This window comes from Siphateles boraxobius, unplaced genomic scaffold (genome assembly GCF_051911475.1).
Source record: "Siphateles boraxobius isolate OS27281-9 unplaced genomic scaffold, OSU_SipBor_1 124, whole genome shotgun sequence".
NCBI lineage: Eukaryota > Metazoa > Chordata > Actinopteri > Cypriniformes > Leuciscidae > Siphateles > Siphateles boraxobius.
This window is the reverse complement of record NW_027508727.1, coordinates 12,922-26,827: the sequence shown is the minus strand read 5'-3', so window position 1 is coordinate 26,827 and position 13,906 is coordinate 12,922. Positions and strand designations below refer to the sequence as shown.

Below are 13,906 nucleotides of genomic sequence, written 5' to 3'. Positions count from 1 at the left end.
AATCAGCAATATTTTTAAATTTATACGATGTTTAATAGGGAGCCAATGCAGTGTTGACAGAACCGGGCTAATATGGTCGTACTTCCTGGTTCTGGTAAGAACTCTAGCGGCTGCGTTTTGAACTAGCTGTAGTTTGTTTATTAAGCGTGCAGGGCAACCACCCAGTAGAGTATTACAATAATCTAGCCTTGATGTCATGAACGCATTAACTAGTTGTTCCGCATTTGTCAATGAGAGCATATGACGTAATTAAGATATATTTTTAAGATGGAAAAATGCGGTTTTACAGATACTAGACACGTGACTTACAAATGAAAGATTGGTATCAAAGGGCACACCCAGGTTCCCAACTGTCGACGAAGACTTAACAGAGCAGCCATCAAGTGTTAGACGGTATTCTAGGTTATTACGTGTGGAAGTTTTTTGTCCAATAATTAGAATCTCTGTTTTCTTAGAATTTAGTAGTAGGAAATTACTAGTCATCCAATTTTTTATATCAACTATGCATTCCGATAATTTTGTGAATTGTGAGTTTCGTTAGGTTTGGAAGAAATATAGAGCTGAGTATCATCAGCATAACAGTGAAAGCTAATTCCATGTTTCCTAATGATATCTCCTAAAGGTAGCATGTACAGAATGAACAGCAGCGGTCCTAGTACTGAGCCTTGTGGTACGCCATACTGAACTTGTGATCGATAAGACATCTCTTCATTTACTGCTACAAACTGATAGCGGTCAGATAAATATGATTTAAACCATGCTAATGCAATTCCACTAATGCCAACATAGTTTTCTAGTCTATTTAAGAGAATGTTGTGGTCGATAGTATCAGAGGACAGCGGTCAAGTCTGTGGAGTCGACAAGAGCGCGCAAGTAGATTTTTTCTTAAAATACAGTTCTCCTGTCTTTTCAGTTTAGTATATATCTCAAGCTAGGGCTATTTTCGATTCTGTGGTTATTTTAATTTTTTACCTTCTCACAAATCTGTATTTTAAGTAGACGCGTTGCTACTTTTTATAAGAGCCGCGTCTGGATATTATTGCAGTTTAAATTGCATAGCACTTAAGTGAGTCACTGGCCAACAGATAGTTTCGATCTCTGACATTTTCGGATTATTCGAGGGTGCTGTGTTAATTGCTGGTCCGAGACAGCTGTCCTTACTCAGTAATTTGAGCGCATTATATCTATGTAGTGTGCGCGCTGTCGCGGAAGCGGCAGCGGAAGCGTTTCAACCTTCTCGTGTGAAGACCGACTCGGGTAAAGACCATCGACTCTACCTGTGCAACACCACCGAGCAACGACACCAGCTAAGCACTTAAGTAACTTCTTCTCCCTTTCCTTTCCTACTTGTACTCTATTTCCCTTAATCAACATGTGCTTTCAATACATTCCGGTTGTCTCTCGACAACGCACTCTCATCACGCACAGAAGGCAGTGCAATACTGCTAATCTGCGTCCCGTTCTCTCATCCACACACACACCTCTCTCTCTTTCTATGGGTCTATGGAATTTTCAGTCAGCAGTCAATAAAGCTGACTTCATTCCTGCCTTTGCATCTCTTTCAACTCTTAATATCTTGGGCTTGACTGAGACCTGGATCCCTCCAGAAGACTCAGCAACCCCTGCTGCTCTCTCTAACAACTTTTCTCTCTCTCACACCCATCGCCAGTCTGGTAGGGGTGGGGGGACTGGTATTCTCATTTCTAACAATTGGAAATACTCAACTCTCTCTTCTCTATGCAATAACAACTCATTTGAATATCATGCTATTACACTTACAACTCCCTTTAAGATCCAGATTGTAGTCATTTATCGCCCCCCAGTTCAACTGGGAAGCTTTGTTGAGGAGCTGGATGTGCTGCTGTCCTCTTTCCCTGAGGACGGCACTCCACTTGTAGTCTTTGGCAATTTCAACATCCATCTAGAGAAGCCGTATGCTACAGATTTCATCTCTCTCCTAGCCTCATTTGATCTCAAACGGCTCATCACCACAGGTACTCACAAGTCAGGCAACCAACTGGACCTGGTCTACACACGCAACTGCATCACTGACAACATTTTGGTGAAACCTCTCCATGTTTCAGATCATTTCCTCATTACTTTCAATCTACAACTCACTATCCACACTCCACCAACTCCCCTACCAGTTACCTTCAGACGAAACCTGCGCTCACTTTCTCCCTCCCGTCTTTCCTCTGCTGTGTCATCTTCTCTTCCCTCACCCTCACAATTCTCAACTATAGATGTGAATACCGCAACGGATACTTTATGCTCCACTTTAACTTCTTCTTTAGACACTATCTGCCCTCTCTCCTCCAGGCCAGCACGCGCTACCCCCTCTAACCCCTGGTTATCTGAGGTTCTTTGTGAACACCGGACTAAACTCAGGGCAATGGAGAGAAAATAGCGCAAATCAAAAGATACATCTGACCTGAGTATGTACCAATCTCTGCTCTCTTCCTTTTATGCTGATGTTCACTCCGCAAAATCTTCATATTTCCACAACAAGATCAACACCGCCTCTAACACACGAACACTTTTCAAGACATTCAACTCTCTCCTCTGTCCACCTCCACCACCACCCACCTCCTCGCTAACTGCTGATGATTTTGCTATCTTCTTCACTAACAAAACAACAACCATTAGCAGTCAGTTCTCTCCTCCACACACACAGGAACCTAGGCCAACCTCCCCCACAGCCAATAACCTTCTCTCCTCCTTCTCTCCATTAACCGAGGAAGAAGTATCTAAACTTCTCCTCTCCAGTCATCTTACCACCTGCCCTCTAGACCCCATCCCCTCACACCTTCTTCAAGCCATCACTCCCACACTTCTACCAGCACTCACACACATCATCAACTCATCCCTCAATACTGGCATTTTTCCTACTGCATTTAAGCAGGCTAGGGTAACCCCACTGCTTAAAAAACCAACATTAAACACATCACTTCTAGAGAATTACAGACCTGTCTCTCTCCTACCATTCATTGCAAAAACACTTGAACAAGTTGCTTTCAACCAAGTATCATCTTTCCTGTCTCTAAACAACCAGCTGGATGTTAACCAATCTGGCTTCAAGAAAGGGGATTCGACCGAGACCGCATTACTTTCATTCACAGAAGCCCTGCAGATCGCTAAAGCTGCTTCCAAATCATCAGTTCTCATTCTCCTAGACCTGTCTGCTGCCTTCGACACTGTGAATCATCAGATCCTTCTGTCCACCCTCTCATCACTGGGCATCACTGGAACTTCCCTCCACTGGTTTGAGTCCTATCTCACAGGTAGGTCATTCAGGGTCGCATGGAGAGGCGAGATATCCAAAGCACATCGAATGACCACAGGGGTTCCCCAGGGGTCAGTCCTTGGACGCCTCCTCTTCTCCATTTACACCACATCACTGGGACCCATCATACAGGCACATGGTTTCTCTTACCACTGCTATGCTGATGACACCCATCTCTACCTCTCATTTCAACCAGACGATCCCACAGTAGCTGCACGTATCTCTAGCTGTCTGGCGGACATCTCGGCATGGATGAAGGAACATCACCTGCAGCTCAATCTGGCAAAGACTGAGCTTCTCGTCCTCCCTGCCAATCCGTCTCTACAGCACGACTTCACTATCCAGCTAGACTCATCCTCAATCACCCCATCAAGATCAGTCAGAAATCTTGGAGTAATCTTTGATGACCAGCTAAACATCACAGACCACATTTCAAAGACAGCTCGATCATGCAGGTTTGCAATGCACAACATCAGGAAGATCAGGCCTTTCTAACGGAGCATGCAACACAACTTCTTGTCCAGGCCCTGGTTATTTCTAGGCTTGATTACTGCAATGCTCTTCTAGCTGGTCTTCCATCATGTGCAACTAAACCCTTACAAATGATCCAGAATGCTGCTGCTCGTCTTGCCTTCAACGAGCCCAAAAGAGCCCACGTCACTCCGCTGTTCATCTCCCTGCATTGGCTACCACTCGCTGCTTGAATCAAGTTCAAGGCGCTGACAATTGCTTACAGATTGTCCACCGGCTCAGCTCCCTCCTACTTTTACTCGCTCCTACGGGTCTACATCCCTACCAGAAGCCTACGATCGGCCGAGGAGCGACGGCTCGTGGTGCCTTCACAGCGAGGCACAAAATCTCTGTCCAAAACATTCTCATTCACGGTTCCATGCTGGTGGAATTACCTACCCACCCTCGTCCGGAATGCAGAATCCCTGACAGCATTCAAAAGACAACTGAAAACTCATCTCTTCCGTGAGCACTTAACATAGAAAAAAAAAAAAAAAAAACCTTTTTCTTGAAATCTTCGCTTGTCTGGTTTATGCTACTCTGAGCAATGTTTGAACTTTGTATTCTGAGCACTTCTTGCATTGTTTTTGCCTCTCCATGATGACTCGCTTGGTTTAATCCTCAAATGTAAGTCGCTTTGGATAAAAGCGTCTGCTAAATGACAATGTAAATGTAAATGTAGTATCAAATGCAGTACTAAGATCAAGTAGCACTAATAGAGAGATAAAACCATGATCGGATGATAAGAGCAAATGAGAGCTGTCTCAGTGCTATGGTGCGATCTAAATCCTGACTGGAAATCCTCGCAGATATCATTTCCTTCAAGAAAGGAACACAGTTGTGAGAATACTGCTATTTCTAATATCTTTGGTAGAAAAGGTAGATTTGAGATCGCCCTGTAATTGACTAATTCTGTAGGATCAAGTTGCGTTTTTTTAACAAGTGGTTTAACCAAGTAATGGCGCCGCAGATGGCTGCCTCGGTGTGGAGCTCCCCAGCTATTGTGTTGTTTTTGTTCGTTTGTCCTGTGTTTAGTCATTATTTTCCTATCAGTTTCACCAAAGACGAACTACTGGACATTAGGAAACACACACCAGAAAACTATACAGTTTTTGATTATTCAGACGTTTTGCTGGACATTCTCGTCGGAGGTGCAGCGTTGTTGTTCAAACGCGCGGTCAGACGCAAACGCGGGAAGCGTGCCGGTGCGCTGGTTAAACTCCGCGAGCGCGGCCTGCGCACTGCACTCCCCAGAATTCATCTTGCGAACCTCCGATTCCTTCCTAACAAAATGGACGAACTACTTCTGCTCACAAGGATTAACAAGGATTTTTGTAACTCTGCTGCTCTGTGCTTCATTGAAACCTGGCTGAGTGAAGCCATACCGGACAACGCAATACATCTGCCGAGCTTCCAGCTGTTCCGAGCGGATCGCATCGCGGAGCTAACGGGGAAAACGAGAGGTGGTGGATTGTGTTTCTACATTAACGAAAATTGGTGTTCAGATATAACAACACTGAACAAGATATGCTCTCCTAACTTAGAGACCCTTTTCATTAATTGCAAACCTTTCTACTCGCCACGGGAGTTTTCCTCTTTCATTCTCGTGAATGTTTACATCCCTCCAGACGCGTGCGTGAGCACGGCGCTACAACAGCTGGCTGAACAACTATCTGAAACGGAACAAAGGCACCTGGACTCTTCTAATAATTATTGGGGATTTTAACAAAGCAAATGTTTCCCGTGAACTACCAAAATACAGACAGCACGTTACATGTCCCACCAGAGAAAGTAATATACTGGATCACTGTTACACCACAATAAGGAATGCGTATCACTCCGTTTCACGAGCAGCTTTAGGGCTCTCTGATCACTGTTTGGTTCATCTTATTCCGACCTACAGGCAGAAACTGAAATCAGCTAAACCTGTGTTAAGGACTGTTAAAAGATGGACTAATGAAGCAGAGCAGAATCTACAGGCCTGCTTTGATTGCACTGATTGGACTGTTTTTGAAGCTGCTACCACCGATCTGGATGAGCTCACAGATACTGTAACATCATATAAAAGTTTCTGTGAGGATACATGCATTCCTACCAGGACATTCTTATCATTCACTAATGATAAACCATGGTTTACTGGGAAACTCAAACACCTTCGTCATGCCAAAGAGGATGCTTACAGAAGTGGGGATACAATCTTGTGTAACCGGGCCAGAAACAGACTGACAAAGGAGATCAGAGTTGCTAAAAGAAGCTACTCTGAAAAACTGAAAAACCAGTTTTCATCCAACGACCCATTATCAGTCTGGAATGGCCTGAGGAACATCACCAACTACAAGTCACCATCCCCCCGATCTGTGGACAATCAACACCTGGCTGACGATTTAAATTCATTTTATTGCAGGTTTGAAAAGCCCTCATTCACACCACACACCGGCTCTAACCTGCATTTCACACATTCACCATCACCTCCTGCACCACCTGGCATCCAACCTGAGCTTAAGGTCTATGTGGAGGACGTGAGTCGAGTCTTCAAAAAACAGAAGACTAGGAAAGCCTCAGCCCCAGACGGCATCTCATCTGCTTGTTTAAAAGCCTGTGCTGACCAACTGGCCCCGGTCTTCACACAGATCTTCAATAGATCATTGGAGCAGTGTGAAGTTCCCTGCTGCTTCAAACGCTCCACTATCATTCCGGTCCCCAAAAAACCCAAAATCACTGGACTTAATGACTACAGACCTGTCGCTCTCACGTCTGTGGTCATGAAGTCGTTTGAAAGACTGGTCTTGGCCCACCTGAAGGACATCACTGGACCCCTGCTGGATCCCTTTCAGTTTGCTTACAGAGCAAACAGGTCTGTGGATGATGCAGTCAACATGGGACTGCATTATATCCTGCAACATCTCGACAGACCTGGGACTTATGCAAGGATCCTCTTTGTGGACTTCAGTTCAGCCTTCAATACCATCATGCCTGATCTTCTCACAGCCAAACTGACCCAGCTCTCCATACCATCCTCGATCTGTCAGTGGATCTCCAGCTTCCTGACGGACCGGCAGCAGCGAGTGAGACTGGGGAAACTCACATCCAGGACTCTCACCACCAGCACGGGTGCCCCCCAAGGGTGCGTTCTCTCCCCACTGCTCTTCTCCCTGTACACTAATGACTGCACTTCTAAAGACCCCTCTGTCAAGCTCCTGAAATTTGCCGACGACACCACTGTCATCGGTCTCATCCGGAACGGTGACGAGTCTGCTTACAGACTGGAGGTTGAACAGGCTGTCCTGGCAGTCTGGTGCAGTTACAACAACCTTGAGCTGAACACGCTCAAAACAGTGGAGATGATCGTGGACTTCAGGAGGAACAGCTCAGCACTCCCCCCACTCACCATCATGAACAGCACTGTGGAAGCAGTGGAGTCATTCAGCTTCCTGGGCACTACCATCTCTCAGGATCTGAAGTGGGACAATCACATTGACTCCATTGTAAAAAAAGCCCAGCAGAGACTGTACTTCCTTCGCCAGCTGAGGAAGTTCAACTTGCCACAGGAGCTGCTGATTCAGTTCTACTCAGCCGTCATCGAGTCTGTCTTATGCACATCCATCACTGTCTGGTTTGGTTCAGCTACCAAATCAGACATCAGGAGACTACAACGGACAGTCCGGACTGCGGAGAGGATCATTGGTGCCCCCCTGCCATCCCTCCAGGACCTGTTCTCTTCCAGAGTGAGGAAGAGAGCAGGTAAAATCATCACAGACTCCACTCACCCTGGTCACCACCTGTTTGAATGGTTACCGTCAAGACGGAGACTTAGATCAATGGCCACAAGAACATCTCGGCACAGGAACAGTTTCTTCCCACAGGCCATTTCCCTTCTGAACAGTTAACACGCCTCCCAAGGCATATGCCTCTAAGTGCAATACTCCCACTGTTTAGTGCAATATCCTACAACTCAGGTGATACTTATACTTATATTTAGATTTATTTATTATAATATTCAAAACACTGTAAATATGTTCATAATCTGTAAATCTGGAAATGTCTATTCTGACTAAACCTAACTGTGATACTTTTTATTCTCATATATTTTTATTTTTATTCTTTATTCTTATAATTTGTAGTATTATGTTTAATGTTTCTTCTTGTATTTGTATAGTCCACTGGAAGCCTCAGCACCAAAACAAATTCCTTGTGTGTGCAAGCACACTTGGCAATAAAGCTCTTTCTGATTCTGATTCTGATTCTGATTCTGATTAATCATAGCCAGCTTAAAGGTTTTTGGTACGTATCCTAGAGACAAAGATGAATTAATGATGTTAAGAAGAGGATCTATGACTTCTGGAAGCATCTCTTTCAGTAGTTTAGTCGGTATAGGGTCTAACATACATGTTGTCGATTTAGATGAATTAACGAGTTTGCAAAATTCTTCCTCTCCTATGGCAATGAATGAATCAAATTAACCCCAGACTATAATGCACTCCCTGATGCGATGCTGAAGTAGACGGTTGCGTAGTTATAATTTTGTCCCTAATATTATCAATCTTATAAGTGAAGAAGTTCATAAAGTCATTACTGCTGTGTTTCTTGGAAACTTCTGGGCTTGAAGCTTTCTTTTTCGTTAGTGTAGCCACTTTTTCAAATAAATACCTAGGATTATGTTTATTTTCTTCTAATAGGGTTGAAAAATAAGCAGATCTAGCAGCTTTTAAAGCCTCTCTGTGAGCAATCGAGCTCTCCTTCCATGAAATCCGAAATACCTCTAGTTTTGTTTTCTTCCAGTTGCACTCCATTTTTCTGGCTGCTCTCTTAAGGGCCCGGGTGTGCTCGTTGTACCACGGCGTTGGACTATTTTCTTTAATCTTCTTTAAGCGCAACGGAGCAACTGTGTCTAAAGTGCTGGAAAGGAGAGAGTTAAAAGTTTCTGTTGCAATATCAAGTTCTTCTAAGCTATCTGGGATGCTGAGATGATGAAACTGATTAGGAAGATTATTGATAAAGCAATCTTTAGTGGCAGAAGTGATAGGTCTAACATACTTGTAACACGGAGTTGGCTTTGCAGCATTGGCTAAATGTAATTTACATGAGACTAGATAATGATCTGAGATGTCGTCGCTCTGCTGCAGAATTTCAACAGCATCAACATTGATTCCATGTGATAATATTAGATCTAGAGTATGATTACGACAATGAGTAGGTCCTGACACGTGTTGTCTAACTCCAATAGAGTTAAGAATGTCTTTAAATGCCAATCTCAATGCATCTTTTTCATTATCTACATGTATATTAAAATCACCAACAGTTAGGACTTTATCTGCAGTCAATACTAATTCTGATAGAAAGTCAGCAAGTTCTTTGATAAAATCTTTATTGTGCCCTGGTGGCCTGTATACAGTTGCCAGCAGAATTCTCAAACTTGATTTATCGTTTACATTATATATTTTTACATTAAGCACCAACACTACAAAATAAGTATATTTAAAACTAGATTTTTTACTTCCTGCTCACTTCCTGCTCAGCTACTGTTCGGACGCTCTCGCTTACTGCTCCGCGCTTTGCTCTATCGCTTTTATATTTCTATATTTTATCTCCTTTTATCACCTAATTTTAACTTCAGCAAATCAGCACAGTGCTCAAACGCTTGGATTACTACAAAAAAAAGCAGAATTATTTTATTCAACCAGCCTCCCACTGAAAGCTTACATTCCGGGGAAGAGAAAACAAAACTGCCTACATTCATAAGGATAAGAAAATGCCTCCTCTGGAATCTACTTGCTGCTCCAACTGCCACAGACTTTTACAAAGGATTGCAATTCTTGAAACAAAGTTAATTGCGGGACCACCAAACCAGACGGAACACACAACAGAGCTTCGTCATGGACGTCCTCAGCATACAGCCGGTGAGTCCCATGAATCTAGTGCTTCTCGACAGGCCATACTGAGTGTAGAGAAACAAGCCGATCGTTTTACTAATCGATGGCACAAACAGGGTGCGAGACCCAAAGGCACTCGAGACATCAGATTGTCACGAGCATCACATATTACTGCAGTAGCATCCTCTACCCCAGATACGGCTCTGACAAGGACTGCAAACACTGGTCTCCTACCACCGCCTATACATCTTGAGAACAGATTTGAAGTATTAATGAATGAGGAATCCCCAAATTTGATGAATGTGATCACACACAGACAGAATCAGCCAGTAGCTAACACTGATGCTAACTGGGGCTCAAGGTCGAGCAGACAGCGGCACTCAGCTCACAGTGCAGCCGAGCCCAGGACTCTGATAGTGGGCGACTCCGTAATCAGAAACATTAATAGCAGGGATACAACAACGTGCTGCCTTCCACAAGCAACAACATCTGATGTAAACAGGGAACTTGAGAACATTCTGATGAAACATAAGACTGCAAATCGACTCATCATTCATGTGGGGAAGAATGATATTCATAAAGAGCAGTCGGAACTTCTTAAAAAGGATTTCAATGAACTTTTTGAAACACTTAAAAGACTGAAAGTTCAAACATTCATCAGTGGACCACTCCCAGCAAGAGGAACAAACAGGTTTTCACGGTTGCTTGGGCTTAATACATGGCTGCAAAAAACCTGCAATATAAAAGGAGTGAACTTTATTGACAACTTCAATCTTTTCTGGAGTCAGAGGAAACTGTTTCAACAGGATGGCCACCACCCAAACAAACTTGGTTCAAGAGTGCTAAAGGACAATATCTACTTCTCCCTCCGTCATCCTTCTGCAATGTGTGCCAATCCACTCAACCTGAATGGCACACACACACCTGGATACAGTATGAATGACCACAGGATTTCACTTCAGCCCCTGAATGGACATGCGGTTGACACATCACACAAGGACAGTGATAACACCACTCAGCCACAACAACCTCTGCTCACGGACACAATCTCAGCTGAGCCCTGCCCACAGAGCTCACCACAGACAGACTGTGACATACCAGCACTGCTCCATTATACAGCACCCAAGGACGACTTTCTGGAAAACAGCCAGGGAAACCAGGACAGCATATTACAGCCTCCAATAACACCAGAGCAAAAATCACTCTCACTGGAAACATTATCACTCTCTCCAGCATCTCCACTTCTGTGCTTCTCAGAGAAAATGGAACAACTGGTGCACGCTGGAACTAGACTATCCCACTCTTTTGCTGCGAGCCCCCAGATACCAACCAAAAAACGCCAGGCCCCACAACCACCAAAGCCTACGGGCCCAGCTCGCCCTCCCCCTCCCCCTGTGAGAGCTCTTCGGCCTCTGCCACAGCGCCAGGGCCCACACCCTCCTCCAGCGGCTCGAGGTGAACCAAAAACAACTGATACCAGCTCTCAGTGATATGTGTCGGGTCCCCGCTATGATAACAATAACTTTCTCAAATGTTTACAGAACAAGCGGGAACCCAGTGTGCCTGTATGTTTTTCTATTGCTGTTCAATTACATGATAGAAAGTCTAAGGCCTTCAAAAGCCGTACAGCAAACCCATCTAATCTGGTGCCTATTACACGACATACCAAGATTGCTGTGGGGACAAAAAGTAAGACTGTTAAGTTAGCACTTTTAAACATCCGCTCACTTAAAAATAAATCACTTTTAGTCAATGACTTAATAACCACATACAACCTGGATTTTATGTTGCTAAATGAAACTTGGCTAGAAGAAAGTTGCAGTGCAACAGTCCTCAATGAAACAGCCCCTCCTAACTTTACTTTTATGAGTGTCTGCAGAGCTGTCAGAAGAGGCGGAGGTTTAGCTGCTCTTTATAAAGATGTCTATCAATGTAAGCAAATATCATTTGGGAATTACCCGTCTTTCGAATATCTGGGTATTGTGTTAAAAGGTGCTCCACGCATTTTACTTATCATTGTTTACAGGCCTCCAAAATACTCTCCAGCTTTTGCTGAGAACTTAACAGAACTGTTAAGTTCTATTTCCTCAGAGTTTGACTGCTTTGCCATTGCTGGAGATTTTAACATTCACATAGATAATGCAGAAAACAATATGGCAAAAGAAATCAAAACTGTTTTAAAAACTTTTGATCTGACTCAGCATGTACATGGAGCCACACATAATCGTGGACACACTCTAGATTTACTTATCAGTAAGGGTCTAAACATTTCATCAATTGTTATTAAGGATGTAGCACTGTCTGATCATTTTTGTATTTTCTTTGATATATTGATCTCTCCTGCCATTGAAGCTAGATCTGTGTCTGTCAAGAAGAGATGCTTAAATGAGAATACTAGTGTACTATTTATGAAGGCTATATCTTTAACACCAAGCATATCTGCTGACTCTGTTGATTTTCTCCTTGACTCTTTTAACTCAAAAGTTAAGAGTGTAATTGATGATATTGCTCCTGTGAAAGTCAGGAAGAAGAGTGGCAGACAAAAAGCACCTTGGAGAAACTCAACAGCAGTGCAAAATATGAAAAGACAATGCAGAAAAGCAGAGCGCATGTGGCGGAAGACAAAACTTGTAGTCCATTATAACATCTACAAAGACAGCATCCATGCTTTCAATAAGGAACTAAGCAAAGCTAGACAGACTTTTTTCTCGAATATTATAAACAGCAATATAAACAACACGCGCACTCTTTTTGCTACTGTAGAGAGACTGACAAACCCCCCAAGCCAGATTCCCAGTGAAATGCTCTCAGTGAGAAAGTGCAGTGAGTTTGCTTCTTTCTTCTCTGAGAAAATCAATAATATCAGAAAGGTGATCAGCTCATCCTTGAGTTGCGCTGGGGTCAGGCAGATCAAACAACAGCACGAGAAAGTAGCCACTATGTCTGATTTCGAAGAAATTGATGGCAAAATTTTGGAAGAAACCGTACAGCAACTAAAAACATCAACCTGCGCCCTTGATGCACTTCCCACATCTTTTTTCAAAAATGTGTTACACAGCTTAGAAGCAGATCTCCTAGAAGTGGTAAATGCCTCACTTCTCTCTGGGAGTTTTCCGACCTCCCTGAAAACTGCTGTTGTCAAGCCCCTCCTGAAAAAGAGCAATCTGGATAAAACCATATTAAACAACTATAGACCGATCTCAAATCTTCCTTTCATAGGCAAGATCATTGAAAAAGTTGTCTTCAATCAGCTGAACAAATTCTTAAGCTCGAATGGATACTTTGACCATTTTCAATCTGGTTTCCGACCGCACCACAGTACAGAGACCGCGCTCATAAAGATAATAAATGATATTCGCTTAAATACTGATACAGGCAAATTATCAGTGCTGGTACTACTCGACCTCAGTGCTGCATTTGACACTGTCGATCACAAAATACTTCTTGACAGGCTGGAAAACTGGGTCGGGCTTTCTGGGATAGTCCTAAAATGGTTCAGGTCATACTTAGGAGGCAGAGGTTATTATGTGAGTATAGGAGACCATAAGTCTGAGTGGACATCCATGACATGCGGAGTCCCTCAAGGCTCAATTCTTGCGCCACTCCTATTCAACCTGTACATGCTCCCAATGAGCCAAATAATGAGAAAGAACCAAATCGCTTACCATAGCTATGCAGACGACACACAGCTCTACCTAGCCCTATCGCCTAACGATTACAGCCCCATTGACTCCCTTTGCCAATGCATTGATGAAGTAAACAATTGGATGTGCCAAAACTTTCTTCAGTTAAACAAAGACAAAACTGAAGTCATTGCGTTTGGAAACAAAGATGAAGTTCTCAAGGTGAACGCATACCTTCAGTCTAGGGGTCAAACAACTAAAAATCAAGTCAGGAATCTGGGTGTGTCTCTGGAGTCAGACCTTAGTTTCAGTAGTCATGTCAAAGCAATAACTAAATCAGCATATTATCACCTGAAAAATATTGCAAGAATTAGATGCTTTGTTTCCAGTCAAGACTTAGAAAAACTTGTGCATGCTTTCATCACCAGTAGGGTGGATTATTGTAATGGACTTCTCACTGGCCTTCCCAAAAAGACCATAAGACAGTTGCAGCTCATACAGAACGCTGCTGCTAGGATTCTGAGCAGAACCAGAAAATATGAACACATCACACCAGTCCTCAGGTCTTTACACTGGCTGCCAGTTACATTTAGGATTGATTTTAAAGTATTATTACTGGT

General features: G+C 43.4%; 1 pseudogene; it reads left to right on the top strand.

Moving 5' to 3' along the window:
* The first annotated feature begins 1,335 nt into the window (after nt 1–1,335).
* LOC143732898 (uncharacterized) lies at nt 1,336–4,357 on the top strand (annotated as a pseudogene).
* The last annotated feature ends 9,549 nt before the right edge of the window (nt 4,358–13,906 follow it).